Source organism: Strigops habroptila, chromosome 9 (assembly GCF_004027225.2).
Source record: "Strigops habroptila isolate Jane chromosome 9, bStrHab1.2.pri, whole genome shotgun sequence".
In the NCBI taxonomy this organism is placed as follows: domain Eukaryota; kingdom Metazoa; phylum Chordata; class Aves; order Psittaciformes; family Psittacidae; genus Strigops; species Strigops habroptila.
Window position 1 is genome coordinate 29,731,367 of NC_044285.2, and position 17,045 is coordinate 29,748,411.

A 17,045-nucleotide genomic window follows, 5' to 3' on the forward strand; every position below is an offset into this window, starting at 1 on the left:
TCTAGCCATTACCTGGGGGATGCCACCAGGATTCAGAGGAGACACAGCCCTAGCATGGCTGGAATGCCATCTCTCTGCCTGTTCTGCAGAGGCTTACAAGCAAACTCAAGAATTGGCTTTTTCATGCCATGTAACACAGCTCCACAATATCTGAGATAAGTGGAAACAAGTTCAGCTGGTCTAAAACCCAGGATTAAGGCAGGTTCAGCCATGGCTGTTGGCACTACAACCAAGTCTGTGCTGCTAGCCCCGGGACTCCTTGAAGCACTGACAGCCAGAAGATGGGAAGACCCAGGGCAAGGTCATGCCAAACCTGCCCTTGGCATCCCAGAGCAATGCCAGCCATGGCTCCAGGCCACTTGGCAGGGCTGCGAGCCAGCTACCAGGGAGCAATCCCAGCACTGTTGGGATGGCAGCAGAGCACAGCACAGACAGATGGCAACGTGCACAGCCACAACCAGGAAAACAAAGTGATGAACACGCCATTGTTTCTGTGCTGCTCATTGCTTCTTCCAGTCCAGACTATTTAGCCTGCTTAAAAAAGATCTTTCTTGTCCTTTTGGCAATGCATCAATTATCCCGTCTCTTATCAGGTTAGGATTTGACGCATCATCTATCTAATGAAATCTGTCTGCATTTCCGACACCCCCCGCCTGCTCCCAGTGCCGCAAGTTGGCACCCGCTGCAGAGGGAACAGGGACAGCACATGGGGCTGAAAGAGAACAGGAGCTTCTTTCACAGCAGGAGAAGCTGTGACTGCCCCATCCCTGGCAGTGTTCAAGGCCAGGCTGGACACAGGGGCTTGGAGCAACCTGCTCTAGTGGAAGGTGTCCCTGCCCATGGCAGGGGGTTGGAACTGGATGAGCTTTAAGGTCCCTTCCAACACAAACCAGTCTGTGATTCTTACCTCTCCGCGCCAGCACTTGTGCAGCTTTGGGCTTAAGCACACCACTGCCAGGAAAGACAGCCCTATGCTGGCCCTGATCCTCAGGTGAGCTTTAAGGGAGTAGGGTCTGTCCCTGTCCCTGCTGCCTTGTCTCCAATGAGAGCCAGGAGAGCTCAAACACTGGGCACCTTCTCCCGGTGTCAGGGGCACAGTGCTGGCTCTGGATGAGCTGCACTCTGTGGTGATGGTATGCCACCACTGCCTGGCCCACACTGACCCATTCCCGGTGCCCAGCCAGATGGGTACCTATGGCTTTCCCCTCCCTCATGCAGTGGCACATGGCTGGAGAAGCAAAACTGAGACCTGGGGAAGGGAGCTGCTGAAGGATGTGGGTATCTCCTGGCATGGGGAGGGGTCCCACTTCCATCAGGGGTCCCAGTTGGTGTGCAGCACCTGTAGGAGCAGGATGCAGGGCTGGATCCATCACCGGGAGCGTGCAGCTGCAGGGAAGCGCAGGCAGGACTGTCTCCCCTGCGGCTGGCTCCGCACCGCGCCATTAGCTGCTCTGCTGCTCCCATGAGCATTCAAAAGAACAGCAGCAACAACAAAAACATCACACGATTCAACCAACTTTCTCAAATGAGCATTATCCGAAGCCATTGTCTGCAGCTGAAAAGGGGACTGAATGCAGCGCTGTGTCTCCACGCGCCTGGCGTGGCCAGGGGAACGCCTGCTGCTTGCAGAGATGGAGCTGGCTGCCAAGAGACAGCGCAGCCACCGAGCTGCTGGCTTCTCATGGGAGGCTCCCCCCCTTCCCCAAACTGCCCACAATAACTCCTGTTCTCCCCATCCAACAAGCCCACACAGTGCATGGACATGAGGATGAACCACAGGGCTCAAAGCACTGGGATGCTTCAAAGATGGGGCTGAGCTCAGTGCGATTGCTTTGGGGAAACCAAGGCAGGGGTTTGCTCACCAAGGCACAGCCAAGTGGATGACAAGTCCCAGACTACAGCTGTCCATTTAAAGCTGCTGTGTCCCCACATCTGTCCTTTTGTGTGCAATTTGGGAGTGGGTCTTACCACCGCTCCTCCCCTTGCTCAGCGGAATTACCATCAGAAAAGGTTAGCAGGGAAGTCTTTGCGGCTTAAATGAACAAAAGGAAAAGCAAGCACACCTCATCTTAGCCACAATCAGCCTGCCATCCAGCATTAAAGGGAAGAGGGGAATAAAGAGCTCGATACTGACAGCAAAACTCCTTTACCAAGCTCTTAAGCTGCTCCTCTCCTGATAAGACTTCCATGCTGCAGAAGCATTATCACGAAATTAAATAAAAGAGGACCAGGGTCCTTGTAAGCAGGATTTACCCACTCCTGGAGAAGCAGTAATGTGCTCAGCAGCAGGTACAACATGCCTTCTCTGGCTTGTGGTTCTGAACGAACTTCCCACAGCAGTTGTCCCATGCTGGGCTTGGGGCATGACATGTGCTCGTCCCGGACCAGAGCAAGAGATGAGAGAAAACCAGGTAAAGCTCTCCCTGACACTGGTGACTACATCTTGGCTGCACCCCAGGAACCACTGCTTCCCCAAAGCCTGGTTTTGTGTTTCTTCTAATTCCTCAGCAGAGAAGTGCACTGGGCTGAACATCTCTTGCAATGAAAGTGGCACAAGGGAAAAGGACTTGTCCTTTGGTCAGCAGCAGCAGGCACCCACCACAGAGGTGCTCCTGTGGGAGGATATCCACCCCCATCTGGCTTTTCACAGTGTCTCAACCAACACAGCATGAAGACATCCCCCTCCTGGGGCTTGGACACTTCTTAGACACTGATCTAGTCACTCTTTGCTACCCAAGGTACGAGAGAAATCAGCTCCATCTGGTCACTCTCCACCACGATGGGGATGTGTCTTCAGCTTCCTGAGCACCTTCAGACTCTCGTGCTACAGAGCAGGCTGAATCCAGAGCCCTCATTCACCCCCAAAACACACAAAGGCAGAGCAAGAGTTACTGCAAAAGCTAACACGTACATTTTCAACATCCTATTGCAATAAATCCCCACTCCCTCTGAGCACTGGTTTCCTCCCTTTGCTTTTAGTGCTGGCTGACCATCCCCGCTAGTGGGAAAAGCCACCAGAACAAACCAGTGTCCCCAGAACAAACCAGTGCCACCTGACTGGGAGGAGCAACGGCCTCTATGTACCCAGAACACTTGCACCATTTCCAACTGCCTTTAAAGAGGATGGCACCAGGTGGAAACACATTCTGCATGTGAAGAAGGGCTTACAGCTGATCCAGGGATGGGGAATGGGGATGGAAAGGTCTTGAGCCCCCTGCAGAGGGGCAGTTCGCACAGATGGGCTGCAGGGCTGGGTGCCAGCTCTCCTCCCTCTTCCTCTGCTGCCATGAACACCCTGAGAACAAACAGAGCTTGTGGATTCCCGCTGCAGAACCATGCCCAGCTCCTCCATCTGCCGGGCTGCAGTTGGTGAGCGGCTTGCGAGGCATGTGGGATCCTGAGCATGTGTGGCAGTGGCAGGAAATGCCGGGGAACGGGCCAAGAAGTGTTTTTATGGGGACCATATGGCAGCTCCAGCCTCAAATGCTGGTTTCCATCTCAGACAGAGATGCCAGGGTGCGTGGGGACCAATGGCAAGGACATGAGCAGAGCTGGGATCCACTGCAATGTGCATCTCTGCTCCAGCAGCCCCGCACTTCTGCGCCCAGCAGGTATCTGGTCACCTTGGAAGCTGCCATTTGGACCATGTGAACTCGTCAGAAGTCCCCAGCAAGGGCAAACAGATGCTATACTTCCAGACCCCCATGAGACAGCTCAGATATGCTTATGCACCGTGGTTGATGGCTCAGGAAAAGCTGCCCTTGCTTTGGCAGCAGTTAATGCTGGCTGAAGAGTGCTGGACCGAGGGGTGCCAGCCTGGCTGAGATCAACGCTAACAGCAGCAGAATGACCCAGACCTTCACAGCTGAAGTCCTTCACAGACCCAGCCTGGAGACCTGCAGTGTACAGCTCTGCCATATGGCCCAGGACTTTACCCCGTGTTCCAGCTCGGATTTGCTGTCAGTATTAGGAAGCAATTTAAAAATCAGCAGAGCTCTTCAAAAGGTTTACCTTTACCACTGGCGCTGGGTCTGCCCTGAGCTGGCAGGTACACCAGGTATGCTGCTGGTGCAGAGCTCGGTGCCAGATAGCAACTGCTTCAGGGCAAAAATACTCTGGGCTCTCGGCACAGGAGCAAGCAGACAGCGAGCAGCATTCCCCAGCACGGCTGGAGCTGAACTGCTGGGAAGCAAGCGAGCAGCCAAAGACAGCTGTAAATAACGAAGCCACAGCCTGGCTCTAGGCAGCGGCCGCAGCTCTGCTGCTCAGCCTGCAGCTTTTCACACAGTCCTAGGGGTAAGAGAGGAAAGGAGGGATGGAGGCCAGGTGGGAATGCCAGGATCTATGATACCACAGGCATGGTAGAGAGGGATGGAGAGGGGCTCAGCCCTCCCTGGCAGGGAGTAGGACCAGCCCAACTCAGTGCTGCACCTTGGAGGGTGAGAGGGACCATTCCCAAAGGAATGCTGCTTGTTAATGGAAAATATTGTGAGCACAACTAACCAAGGCTGTGCACCCCAACCTCACGCAGGGAGAAACTGTCCTGAAACAAGCCGTGTGAGACACAGCCAGAAGTACCACTGACAATCTGAAGCCCAGCCTGGATCACACCTTCCACAGGCAAACACTCACAAACATTGTCTTCCCCACCTAAGACTTGGGCTCTCCAGCCTGGAAAAGAGAAGAGGAAAAGGGACCACGGTGGGGCCCCTAAAACCAGCCTGACATGGGGCAGGGAGCTGGCACTGCATGAGAACTGGAGGAGGTTTAACACATGGAAAAGGCAGGACTTTGCCACCCAAGAGCAAGTTAATCCCTGGAGCTTGCTGCTACAGCGAGGGGAGGCTGTAAATTCAATTGGGTTTGAAAAGCAATTTCCAGCTACTAAAGCCAGAGGTCTCAAAAATTCCCACCTATACCTTGCCAAATCCTGGGAAAGTTGACACCAGGAAGAATCTGATCGGGATGAGCCCTCTCCCTCAGTACACAGCAGGAAGGAGGACCTGAGCCCCTCTCTGGCACAGCGAAGGGACACATACCCACCTGTGTGCGTCAGGCCACTGGCATGGGCTCCCCGGGGCACATATGGCAGAGATGGCACCCCGCTTGCATGCACCAGGTACCGTCAGGAGGTACCAGGGCTCCAGGGCAGGCGCTTGGCAGCAGCACCACGGGGCATTGGGTACCTGTGGGAGCAAAGGATGCTGAGGGTGAGATGAAGACAACCTCCTTTGTGTCTGCACGCACACAAACTGGGACAGGTTGGGGTGCTGAGCATCCTGTCTGAATGCCCCCCCAACACAGTGTTTCATTTGTGTGGGTTTTCACGCTGTTGCAGACACCGTTCTCCTGTAAGCGCGAATTGTTTTTCACCTGGGGGCTCCCACCATTTTCTCTTCTAGTTTTCCCTATGATTTTTGGCTGTTTAAGGGCTTTTTTTCCCCCGCTTTGCTGAGGAAGAAGATCAAAGTAAAATCCTTTAGCAACAGGGTCAGGCCCTAAGGCTTGTGCTCCTGCCTCACTCAGCAGCAGGCAGGGGAGTTGCTACCCTGGGGCTAGAGGAGAGGGACCTGAGACAGGCAGGGCTTCCCTCATAGTGCTCTAACCAACCTGCCTGCAATGAGAGGGTGGTGAGAGGAAAGCCCATCTCCTCTCTAGCTCATTGAACACGTGTCCTGAGCATGGGCTGCAAAGGGATAATGCTTTTAAGATATTTTTCTTCCACTTTGTGGATGCCCAAGCAGCTGGGTACTAATCTAGGGCCTGGGAGAAACTGTTTTCCAGCCCCTCCTCTGCTCCCATCCACCAGAGCGACTATGGGCATGTTACCTTGGTCCTCTCCTCTGCGGTGCTCCACCGGTGTCAGCGGGCAGGAGCCTCCTCGCCCTGGGGAAGAGTTACAGACCCGGAGGGATTTTTACCTCTGCGAGGACTATAGGAATACAGTAAACAGTCAACACTGGGCTAAAATGAGATCAGCACATAAGAGGATTAATCAGAGATAAGGAGAGATGGAACAAAATTTGCAGCGCTTTTCTCCCTTATTTGTGTGACACCTCAGCTGCGTGATGGGGGCTTGGACCGACACCGATTCCCCACTGCTGCTCTCTGCCGCTCAGTTACTGCTGCTGATCGAACCACTTGGCTCCTGCATTCCCTGATTTCAGCCCGGGAGACCTTTGGATTGTATTCGCTTTGCTTCCTGGTGCTACTGGAGACAAACAGTCGGCCCCATGGGAAGGAAGGGGCTTACAGCAGGTGATGGGTGCCAGCCCCAGGAGCTCCTGCCCCTCTCATGCTGCTGCGTGCAGCTTGAACCCAAATAGAGCCTTTCCTGCAGGAGACACCAAATGCACACAATGTGTCTCCAAAGCCTTGTGCTCCTCAGGGACAGCAGGAGCACGGCTCCCTCCGTGCCTGGCAGCAGGAGAAATCCATTGCTGCGTACAGAGTCCAGAGGGGAGTTAAACAAAGAGGGGAGATTTACAGATCCTTTATATCCCATTAGTGAGAAGGCACAGCCTGCATGCCCTCCCAGGAGGCTGTCAGCGCCTCTCTCCCAGTGCCACAGAAAGAGGCTTGAGAATACAGTCAAGCACTTTTGGCTGTCACGAATCCCAAGGCTCTCCCTCTGGATTTACAGAGAGCGGTTTGCTCAGCTGATGACTTGCTGGAGGTTCTGGGGACTGCTATCTCCACACAGCACAGAGCAGAGCAGTGAAGGGGCCTGGGGCAAGGGGTGCCAGCGGAGGAGGCAGGATGGCAGAAGGGACAGCAACATCCCTAGCTCAGAAGGCTTCGTGGCAGGGACTGTCCCACTAAGCCCCAATACTGTCACCAGAGCTACATAGGAACCAGCTTACAGGAGGTGACGAACAGTACCACTGAGTCCCCCTCCACCCCTGCCCTTTTCTGGGATCCCTTTCCATGCTCTGAGGCTCAGTAAAGCTCTTGAGTCAGATAAAGGCAAAACCATTAAAACCAAGAAAAAAGCAAAGGAGCAGGAGGAGCCTTTGAGCACAACGCTTTCAGCCTGGGGCTGCCGGCATCTCTAGCAGAGAGACTTCATTTATACTTCTCTATAATCTCTTTCTAACCTTCTCCGGGCTCTGCTGCCTGTGCCAGCATTGTTCCTGGGGGTGCAGGGTGAGGAGGGGACTCTGCAAGCTGCAGCACACCCCCAGGTAGCCAGCCCTATAATTAGAGACACACCTGCCTACGTGTACTCTGCTTTCTACACATGTCTACACAAACAGTGCAGCCTCAGGAGACGGCATCTCTGTTTGCTGACAGGAGACACGCGCCTTTCACCAGCCGCACGCCTCCTCGCACATGGATCACCTGAAGGAGCTCACCTGGGGAAGCAGCACAGGCATGGGGACACAGACCTGCTCCTGTGGTGACACAACGTGACACGCATGCACCAGGGTCCCCGAGGGATGCACACAAGCATCCTTCCCCATGGGATGCAGGTGCACATGGTCCCCAGTGGGATGCAGGCACCTGGGGTCCCTGTGGGATGCAGGCACACATGGTCCCCTGTGGGACAAAGGCAGGGGTGCTGGGAAGCCTAAAGGACCTCCTCTTCCACCAGGCCCAATGCCACCCAAGATCTACCTCCTGCCTATGGCACAAATCTCTGCTGGCCACACACCAGCTGCCTGCCCATGGTGGCCATGGCACACACAGCCCCACGCTCTGCCAGGGCTCCCAGACAAGTCACCAAGGTGGCACTCAGCTGTGGCAGAAGAAGGAAAGCAGATGCCAGGGTAGCCCTTTGGTCCCTGGAATACCAAAACTACCAGCAAGAGCAAGATGCTCATTACACCCATGCCCTGCACGCACCCATGGCATCTGGAAAGCACTGGTAATGCAGAGAAACATCCCAACATGTTTCTAAATCAAACCAAACCAAATGACTTACAAATTATCAATCTCGTAGGTTTGCCTCCCCTGTGAGGTGAAGGGGAGCAACAACTCGTGCTGCTGCTGGCAGGTAAGCAGCAACCATCTCGAATGAAGCCAGCATGCTGGCCGCATCCTGCGCAAGGCTCTTCATGGAGATGCTGGTGTGGCTGTTGCTGAAGACATGGTAATGCTGGCAAGCATCTACACACCAAGCTTCATAGCAGCAGACCTCAGCACTCCTTTCTGCATAAGAATCTGATGATTTCCCGAGTTCCTGCTGTAGTAATTAGCTTGATCAGCCCATGCAAATCAGTTTCTATTTGAAACCAGCTTTATTTAATGGGATCCGCTCAGCATTTGCCTCCTGAAATTTTCATGCAGATTAATCTTCCCCATTTCAGGTGTGAAAGGCAACTGGAGAAGGGAATGGCTTCACCTGCCCCACCACGGGACCCAGCTTGGCACTCGCAGGCAGTCTCTCAGCTTCATTACTCATGCACAAGTTGATGCCTTTCCAGAAACAAAGGGGCTTAGGCTTTGAAAACCCATCTCCTCTGGCAATGGATTATGTCATTAGATTGTTCCAGTCATTTAGAGGAGCCTTTGGATAACCGAATTTGCACAGTTTAGCCCTTGGTGTCAGCAGGTTCAGAAGGAGAGCCCCTCCACTGAGGCCTATTTTGGGTACGCAGATCAGCCAGGCACAAGGAGATTCATTTTCAGAAGTGCAAGCTGAAAAAGCAATGCCAGTTCTCATCCGTTTCTGGCTGACATTTTATTTAATAGGCTATTTATTTGCCTCAGCGTCCCCAGCACCAACCGCCTCTTCAACCAACCATAACTCACTGCGAGCACCTTTCCCAGAGCCAAACCAGGGGTCCCAGCTCCTTCCTGGGATTTAACCCTCCAGTTCCCCAGGGGGCATGTTCCTTCTGTGCCTGGCAGTTAATGAGACCTCAGGGCAGCGGTTCCCCTAATAGCTGACGGCATTAGCAGTGGTGAAGGCATTAGAACAGCAGCCTGCTTGAAGCTGATCACTGCTGCATCCCTAGTGCTGGCTCCAGGAGCCCTTGGATGGTGCCATGTCTTCCAGCACTGACTGATAACCCCAAATGGACAGATAGCCCCCAAACTTCATCCCTCATGCCTGATGCTTCCAGGGATGCAGAAGCCTGAACCCTCCTTGAGCTGCTGGGACAGGGGTCTCTGGAATCCTTAGGGAGCCTGGGCTGAAGCCCAAGGCAACCCAGGCAGACTGGCTCTGTGCTGCACAGACCCTCCCTAGCTCCATGGGCCCTGGACCAGGCATTTTGGTGTGGTGCACCCTGAGACATGTACAAACCCACAGCGAGTGAAACCCCTGGGGACACACACAGGTCTGGTCTGAGCCCTCCTCAAGGCCCAGGAGCCCTCTCGCTGTCTGTCCTGCTTGGGTTTGTCTCCTACGTCTTTCATGTTCATCTCCAGAGCCCTGCTACAGTGCTCCCCAGCAGGGGGGCTTTAGCTGGACTCGGTGTCCCAGCCCCAGCAGGGCAGATACAGAGGCAGGTCTCAGAGGCTGTGCTCCTGGTGCTCCCAGACCAGGCTCACATAGGGCAGATGCGAGATTCCCAGGGGAAAATCCCCTTTGGCAGAAGGGGAATGCCCGGGAGAGTGTCTCAGCCCTGCAGACAAGGGGACAGGACGGCAAGGCAAGGAGCTGCCCCTGGGAAGGCAGCGTGTGCTTGAAGCAGCCAGCTGCCGGGAGACCACAACCCGCTCTGCTCTCCTCTTTTCTCTTTTTCTCCCTCTCCTTTTGTCCAATTTATCTTTTTGACATGTTCAACGATGCTCCCGCAGACTGAAAACAACAGAGTTTCAGCCAAAGCAATTTCAAAGCTGAATCAAAGCTTAAATGACCTAGGCACAGAGCAGCTGAGCAGAGACAACTCGGCACGGGGGGACAGGGCGGTGAGGGTGTCCTGTTCTCCTCCATAGCTCCGACTGCCTGGCTGGCCAGCATGAGAGACAGCGCATGCCAATCTCCCCCGCTCGCCCGCCATCCCCTTCTGGCCCTCGCAGCATCATTTCCCCTCTCCCATGGATGCAAGCGCCCCACCAGCTCAAAGCTGACCCTTGCAGCTGTAGCTGAGTAAGTACCTGCTCGCCCAGCACACCAGCTCCGTGCTCTGCATAGCAAGCAACAGCTTTTGCTTTCCTGACCTTACAGCCCTGCAGAGCAACTCAAATCTTCCAGGCAGATAGATTTTTTTTCCCTACAGATGCTACTCTGCTGCTACATGAAGGAGCTGGGAAGGAGGAATGGATGGATGGATGGATGGATGGATGGATGGATGGATGGATGGATGGATGGGTGGATGGGTGGATGGACGGACAGGGGGAGGGGTGAATGATAAGCTGATTTCTGCCAAGCAAATATCATATCTGGACTCTTAACAAGGAACAAGACAAACCCTCAGCATGACTCAGCCTGGAAACACATGCTGCTTCCCAGCCCCACTGCAGGGACCAGCGCATCCCCACTGCTTAGGCACGGCCCCATGATGGAGCAGCCCATGGCTGCCACCCCAGCACCCATCCTGAATGCATTTCACAGGCAGGACAGGTAGAGCCAGGCAGCTCCTGAGGCACGGACAGGCTGTGCATGCTGAAAAGCAGCCGGGCAAAACGGGGGTTGATGCTGTGCAAGACGAGCTGTGCGTGGCTGACACGTTGCTCAGTCTCTCACAGACCTGAAAGCAGCTGTCAGAGCCTGTCTTGTTCCAGCTCCCTGCCTCTCCAGACACACTGGTAATTCGGCTTCGCTGTGTGTGTTCCTGGTTTGCCTCTCTCTGAGGGTGGAAGGGATTGAGCGCTGGGAGCCTCACTGCTCTCAGAAAGCACCAAGAACACCCAGCGGAGCAGAGAAATGGAAGGTGCGGGACCACAATCATCCCCCCTGGGCTGGTTTGTGATGGCACCTCGTGCCCCAGAGCTCCTGCCAGGAGGACAGTGGTCCATACAGGATAGTGTTCAAGTTCAAGGGGCTGGGGAGGGCAGCAATATGTCCTGCTCCTGTGTTTCACATGTGAAACTCCTGACCCTGCAGGGGTCCGTGGCTACCCCAGCCCCAAGGAGCTGATGCCATCCTCACCCAGTCCCCAGCCAGGCCACTGTGAGCACTTCTAAGGGTGGTGCTCAGCATCACCTCCTCAGACCATGGGGATGTTGAACCCGTCCCCATCCAGCTCCATCTCTCTGGAGGATACAGCCCAGAGATGATTAACATGGGGCTGAGCATCTTCCTAAGAACATGCAAATAAAACCACAGCCCTGCTCACTCCTTAAACACTGGGGGAAGGTTACTTACTGTTTATGATAAACACTGTAGTGTGGAAGCCAAAGAGTGACAGCTCTGAAGACAGCATGTCAGCTCTGGCTGTGCCAGGAGGACCTGTCAAACTGTCACACAGCATTAGCTGCAACACGTTCCTGCACAATGCCCTGCAACCTGCACTGCCATGGGGCTGCAGCACCCCTGCTGTGCCACAGCACCCAGAGCCCCCAGGATACGGGAATGCTGCCTCCCCTCATCACCTCTTTTGTTACCTGGCCCCTGGCATCTCTTCTCCTGCAGCAGGATGCCCATGGGCTTTGTAGACCATGATGGACTGATGGGATCAGGCTGAAACAACCAACTGTCTGCACCTCGAGCAGCAGGAGCTGGGGCTGACACGGAGGGCAGCGGGCTGGAGTTGTGTGTACAGCAGGGGAAGTGATGGACAGTCCCACTGTTACAACCACACTGCAACAGCCCTCCAGGCACATCCGCAGCAGGGAAGCTGGTGGTGGCACAGAGAGCTTGAGATGGGGCAAGACACCTCCCCATGCCAGACCCAGTGGGACTGGCTGAGTCCCACGGCACACAGCCCTGCTCCCCATCCTCATCCCTTCCCTTTGCCACATGCCATCTGCCCCATCTGTGCGCCCAAGCCGCTGCAGTGCGAAGCAAACAGCTCTGCCTACAGCACTGCTACTTTGCTTTCACCAAGAGGGACTGAAACAAACCCATTTTGTGGCAGGTTGAACCCACTGTGGGCTGTGACTGAGCCTCAGAGGCGATGCAGCACAGCAGTGGTGGCTGCCTAACCCGCCATGCCTGTTCACACCGGCTGTGTTGGCATCTGGAGAGCATCACAGAGCCAGGATCTACAGAGCTGCTCCTCATCTGCAGGCGAAACCACTGCCTGTGGTCTTCACAGCTGTCACCTTGGCACTTCTGGTGAATGACAATTCATAGCCACTGGCGGGAATACATCAGATGACTTTGTCCTGAGTTGCAAGAACGGGAGGCAGAGCTGAAACCCTGGGAGCTTGCCACCCCTTCCTCTGCCTGCTCGCAGCAATGCTTTGAGGCAGTGACCAGCTCTGGGCAGCTGTGAGACCATGGTTAAGCATCTCTGGCTGCTTGGGCACCAGCTGGGCTGTGCATAACACAAAGGACATCTGCAGCCCCATGAGGCTGGGCCAGGAACACTTCTACCCGACACTCCCAGTTTGGCCAAGAGCATCCATAGACATGTGGACAAGGAGCCACCAGCCCCGCTGCCTCCTCAGTGAGCGCTGGGCACAGCTTCTCCCATTTCCTACTTCACTGACCAGATTAAAACCCTTCTGCTAGCCTATACAAAAGGTAATCAAAATGATAACAGCAACAATCAAAAGCTCTCAGCAGATGAACCAGTCGGTCCTTAGTACATCCTGGCTGCCAGCAGCTGTCACAGGGAGATGGGAACTACAAGCTCTGTCCTATGTTTAGGATGGACATCCATCTGTGAAAGCTGTGGAGCTCCAGGCCTACCATCTTGGTGCTAAGTCCATACAAACCCCTGCCTGTTAAGTAGGTACGATAATGGGCTCTCTGCAAGCATGGGAAGGGGTTGCAATGAGGTTGGAGAAGAGCGGACTTCCTGCCTGGCTCCAGGGGACGGTGGCTGACACAGACCTCTCTCGGTGCTGAACACACCAGGATGCTCGGGCACCCTCTGGGCACTCAGCCAGCTCCTCCAAGCTGTGGAGGAGCCTCTGGTCATGGCTGCCTGCTGGCAGGGAGCTGCATGGGTGCCGGGGACAAAGGAGAGCTCATGGGCTTCCCATGCTCAAGCTCAACCACGAAACCATCGATCCTCATTGCAATTAAAACAGAGGAGAGACAAAAGCCTCTGACCCAGAGCATCTGCAAATGCTGGAGCCCACGGCAGAGGAAGGAGGAGCAGATCTTCCAGAAGCATGGCTCCCTGCCAGCCCATTCCCACACTGGGGATGGATCATGCAGCAGCGCTTTCGGTAATGACGGGTGGTACCACAGATCTGCAGGACAGATGAGATACTCCCATCTCCTGACAGCCCCACTAATCCTGCTGCTGCAGGCAGCGGTCGAGGTCTATCAGAGGATACAGGCAATAAGAGGCTCAGGGTCTAGGGTGAGTTTTCAGATAACCCCTGGGGCCACTGAGGCAGAGATGCAGTGTTATTGACAGAGATGCTGCCCATTCTCCACAGAGCTGTGGCTGGGGGCATTGCTCACACCCTGTGCAGCACTGAGAGACTGGAGGCTTATCTGGCGCAGCTTCATGTTGGACAGGCAGGAGCAGAGCTCTGGATCCAAATCACAGAGGGACTGGGAGACCCACAGGTATATAAACTTGGCCTTTGCTCTTCATGCTGAGCAATGGTTCCTGGGAAGCAGCCTGCACTGAAGCTTGGGTAACAAACTGCCACCTTCTCAGCAGAGGAGTCTGCAGGAGCTGTGGTTAGCACACGTGAAGCTCAAGCCATTTCCACAAGGACCGTCTGTTAAACAAGTGCCAGGTGAAGGAGCAAGTGATGAGGCACTGGCATCTCAAACTGGCTGGACAACAGACATTCCCCATGTGCCACTGGCTCTCTGGCTGGATGCCAGCATGATTCCTCCTGACCACATGCCCCAGCCTCGCTTTATTGGTCCTGTAAAACCTGCATACAGCAGCGTACACATGCCAGCATCCCTGCTGGCACCTCATTTGCAAGAATATTGCCAGGGGCAGGTAAACACAGGCGAGTTATCAGTATCGGCATTAGCAGAGACTGTCTGACTTGGATCTCATCCTGCATGAACAGGTAGCAATGGAAGGAATTGCCATAAAGAGATCTCCCCTGAAGAGCTGAGACAAAGCAAACCCCAGCATCCCCCTCTTACAGAGCCAAAGGATGGGAGCATCCAGCTTCTCTCCCACAGCACAAGGTTTTTCTCCCTCCCTGAAGAAACCCACGGCTCTGGGACGGCCCAGGGAACTCTCCATTCCCTTGTCCATCTCAGGCCTGGGTGCCCCCTGGGACTAGCGGATTTTGGCTGAGGAAATGACAAACAACCAACAATCAGTGTTTCATTGCAGTAAGCATCAGCGAGGCGCACGTTGTGCTGTGTTGGCTGCGACCATACAGATCCCCAGGCTGACAACTGCAGCTAACACGGTGGGGATGCTGCTTTCAAGGTCTCTTCTCTGTGTCCCTACCCCAGGCAGGACCAGGTATCTAACGCCTTCTGAGAGATGTTTCTCTATCAGTAAGGTTACAGCAGGAGCAGACCCAAGGCTCGAGTTTTCTGTACAGCAATGAAAAGAGGAGCCTCACGAGAGCTGCTTGGAGGTGACGCGGCAGCAGCAGCCAGGAGGAGAATTACCAAGTGCTCCACGCACAGAATACAATTCCCATTAAAGGGAGAGGAAAAAAAAAGCAAAGCACAAAACCCAACTGAGCGCAGAACCACTTCAAAGCCTCCTCTGTCCAACCAGCAGAAAGGATCCTCTGCCAGCAAGAGCCCACAGCCTGGGAGATGCTCCCCTTGCTCTGCATCCCATCACCTACCCTGCTTGTGAGATGGTAACGAACTGCCTCCCAGGGCAGCTGCAGAGAGAAACCTCCATTGGGGTCCATGGGGTCTGTGGAGTCTCTGAGGCAAGGCTTTGGGTGCAAAGTACTTTGAAGCCCTAACTCATGCGGGAGGTATCACCCTCTCGCCCCTGGAAGGAATCAAAGCAGCCAGTCTGCAGCATGTGGGCAAACACTGCCACAGCCTCCCAGCACCCCAACATCACCCTGCCCTGGGTTTGGCTGCCTGGGGCTGTGGGTGACCCTCTGCCAGAGCTGGGCACTGGGGCCAGGTCAGAGCTGCCAGGAGGAGAGGGCATGGACCTCACCACAGCCAAGCCCCTGCGCCCCATGCAGCCAGTCCCTGTCGCTGGAGCACTTCCATGGGGATAAGGACCATGAGGAGGTTGTTAACTCGGCATCCTGCTAATAGGAAAGGGAATTAGGGGCTACTCAGAGAAACCAACACTGGGATTTGGATTTAGCAGCGTTGTTCTTTGGGGATTGGAAACACAACATAGGTTCCTGGGGGCTTAAACCTGAAGAGGATATCAAACTATCAGGGAGAGAGGAGAGGCCAGCACGTTAGGAGGGACAGTGAATACAGAATTACCTGCCAGCCTTTGGGAAGATACATGACATGAGATTCTATACAGATAAACCAATACCTAACACAGCCAGGAGATCATGGGTGCCGGAGCAGCAGCAGCCTCTGCTACCTGGCTGACGGCAGCACAGGAGCAAGGTCTGGAGGGCAGAGCAGGCAATGAAGAGGAGCTGAGTGTGCCCATGCTGGGAGCAATGCCAGCGCAGGGGAGAAGGGACAGACGCAGCTCCCTGTTCTCACCCAGAGAAGGATGGGGGGACAGGGCAGCTCAGCACACAGAGAAACCTCAGCCCTGCTTAGCAGTCAGGTCAGGCAGCACCGGCACCGCCTGTGGAAGAGGATGTGCTATTTTCCCTCTTGCAGTCAGAGAGCACAGGGATGGTTTAACCTCTGCACCACAGGCCAGGCTGGTTTCTGCGTTGCTGCCCGTCCCAGACCCACAGGCATCCCTGCACTTGCAGACAGCACACATGAAGATGAATAACACAGAAATAATTCAAGACCAGAACAGGCTTGTTTCCCCACACTTAATGGGAAGCAAACCCAGGAGCCTGCTTGCATGCCTGCAGAGAGCTGGCTGCCTGCCCCTCCATCCCCGGGGCTGATGGCTGAGCCTTCAGAGCTGGGCATTTCTCTTGCTCAATGCCACATCCGCGCCAGCAAGCACTCACTTCCTCATGGCCTTTCCAACCTTTGCCAGCGCTGGATAAGACCAGGCTTTGCGGCTTTCCACCCCAACACAGGCTGCCCACTTCCCAGTTCTCCTTGGCTGGGAACACGCACACCCTTCCCGTGCCCTCAGAACAAGGACCGGGGCTCCCTGTGCAGCCGTTGCCATTCACAGGCATCTCCTCGGTCTCTTGGAAACGCTGCCGTGTGGGAGCTGCTCCCCGGGGAGTGAGTCACGGTGCCAGGTGGGCGAGGGCGGCCGCAGGCACACACGCATTGGCCACCACTTGCCCCCCCGGCTGCTGGTGGCATGGGGCAGAATGCCTGGGTGACCCCCACGGAGCAGCATCTCCCTTGGCTGGGTGACAGCCTCACACCTCCCACCCCGCTTCACTGCTCCGCTAGCTGCTCAAGTGCTGTGAAGCGTTTCCCATCAGCTGCTTTTCCATGCCATGGCATCAGGGAGAGAGGGAGCAGCCGTGGGAAGGCAGCTCCTGCACAGATGGGATCCCGTGTCCCACTGCATGGCATGAGATAATCCTCCCCACCCAGCTCAGAGGCTCTGAGGCTAAGCGGAAACTGAGGTATGGGGTGAGGAAGGGACTTACAGCAGGACACAGGACATCGCTGGTTGTGCAGGAGCCTGTGGGCAAAAGGCTGTCCTGAGCCCTGGGGCAGGTATCTCCTGAGCCCCAGGGAAGCAGCACAACCACCCCGCTCCAGGAACCACCTGGCCTCAAAGACAGCACAAGCTCCCAAAGAAACGATGGGATGGATGGGATGATACGCACCTCTTCTGAAAGGGAGCAATTACCACAAGATACCAATTATGCAAATACCTTGGTTACCAGAAGGATGATCCCTGAATGCTGAGTAGGAAAGAAAAGAGCCACGGAGAAAGAAAATCTGTGTAGCCAAGAGCTGCACCATGTCTCTTCAGAGCACCAAGAGGCAGAGAGGGGCTTCCTTGGGC

The 17,045-nt window shown here is 55.0% G+C and overlaps 1 protein-coding gene across 3 annotated transcripts in view; it reads right to left on the reverse strand.

The window, feature by feature from the left end:
* FRMPD3 (FERM and PDZ domain containing 3) overlaps positions 1–17,045 on the reverse strand; it is a 56,307-nt gene that overhangs the window by 29,234 nt on the left and 10,028 nt on the right. Inside the window, exons 2-3 of one of the 3 annotated variants that reach the window (XM_030497783.1) lie at positions 5,830–5,886; positions 5,044–5,186 (exon numbers count right to left, since the gene is read on the reverse strand). The gene's annotated coding sequence lies outside the window, so the exon portion shown is untranslated. Of the gene's footprint in view, positions 1–5,039; positions 5,187–5,829; positions 5,933–17,045 lie in introns of all 3 variants that reach the window. The other 2 variants (XM_030497782.1, XM_030497785.1) reach the window with 2 other exon arrangements.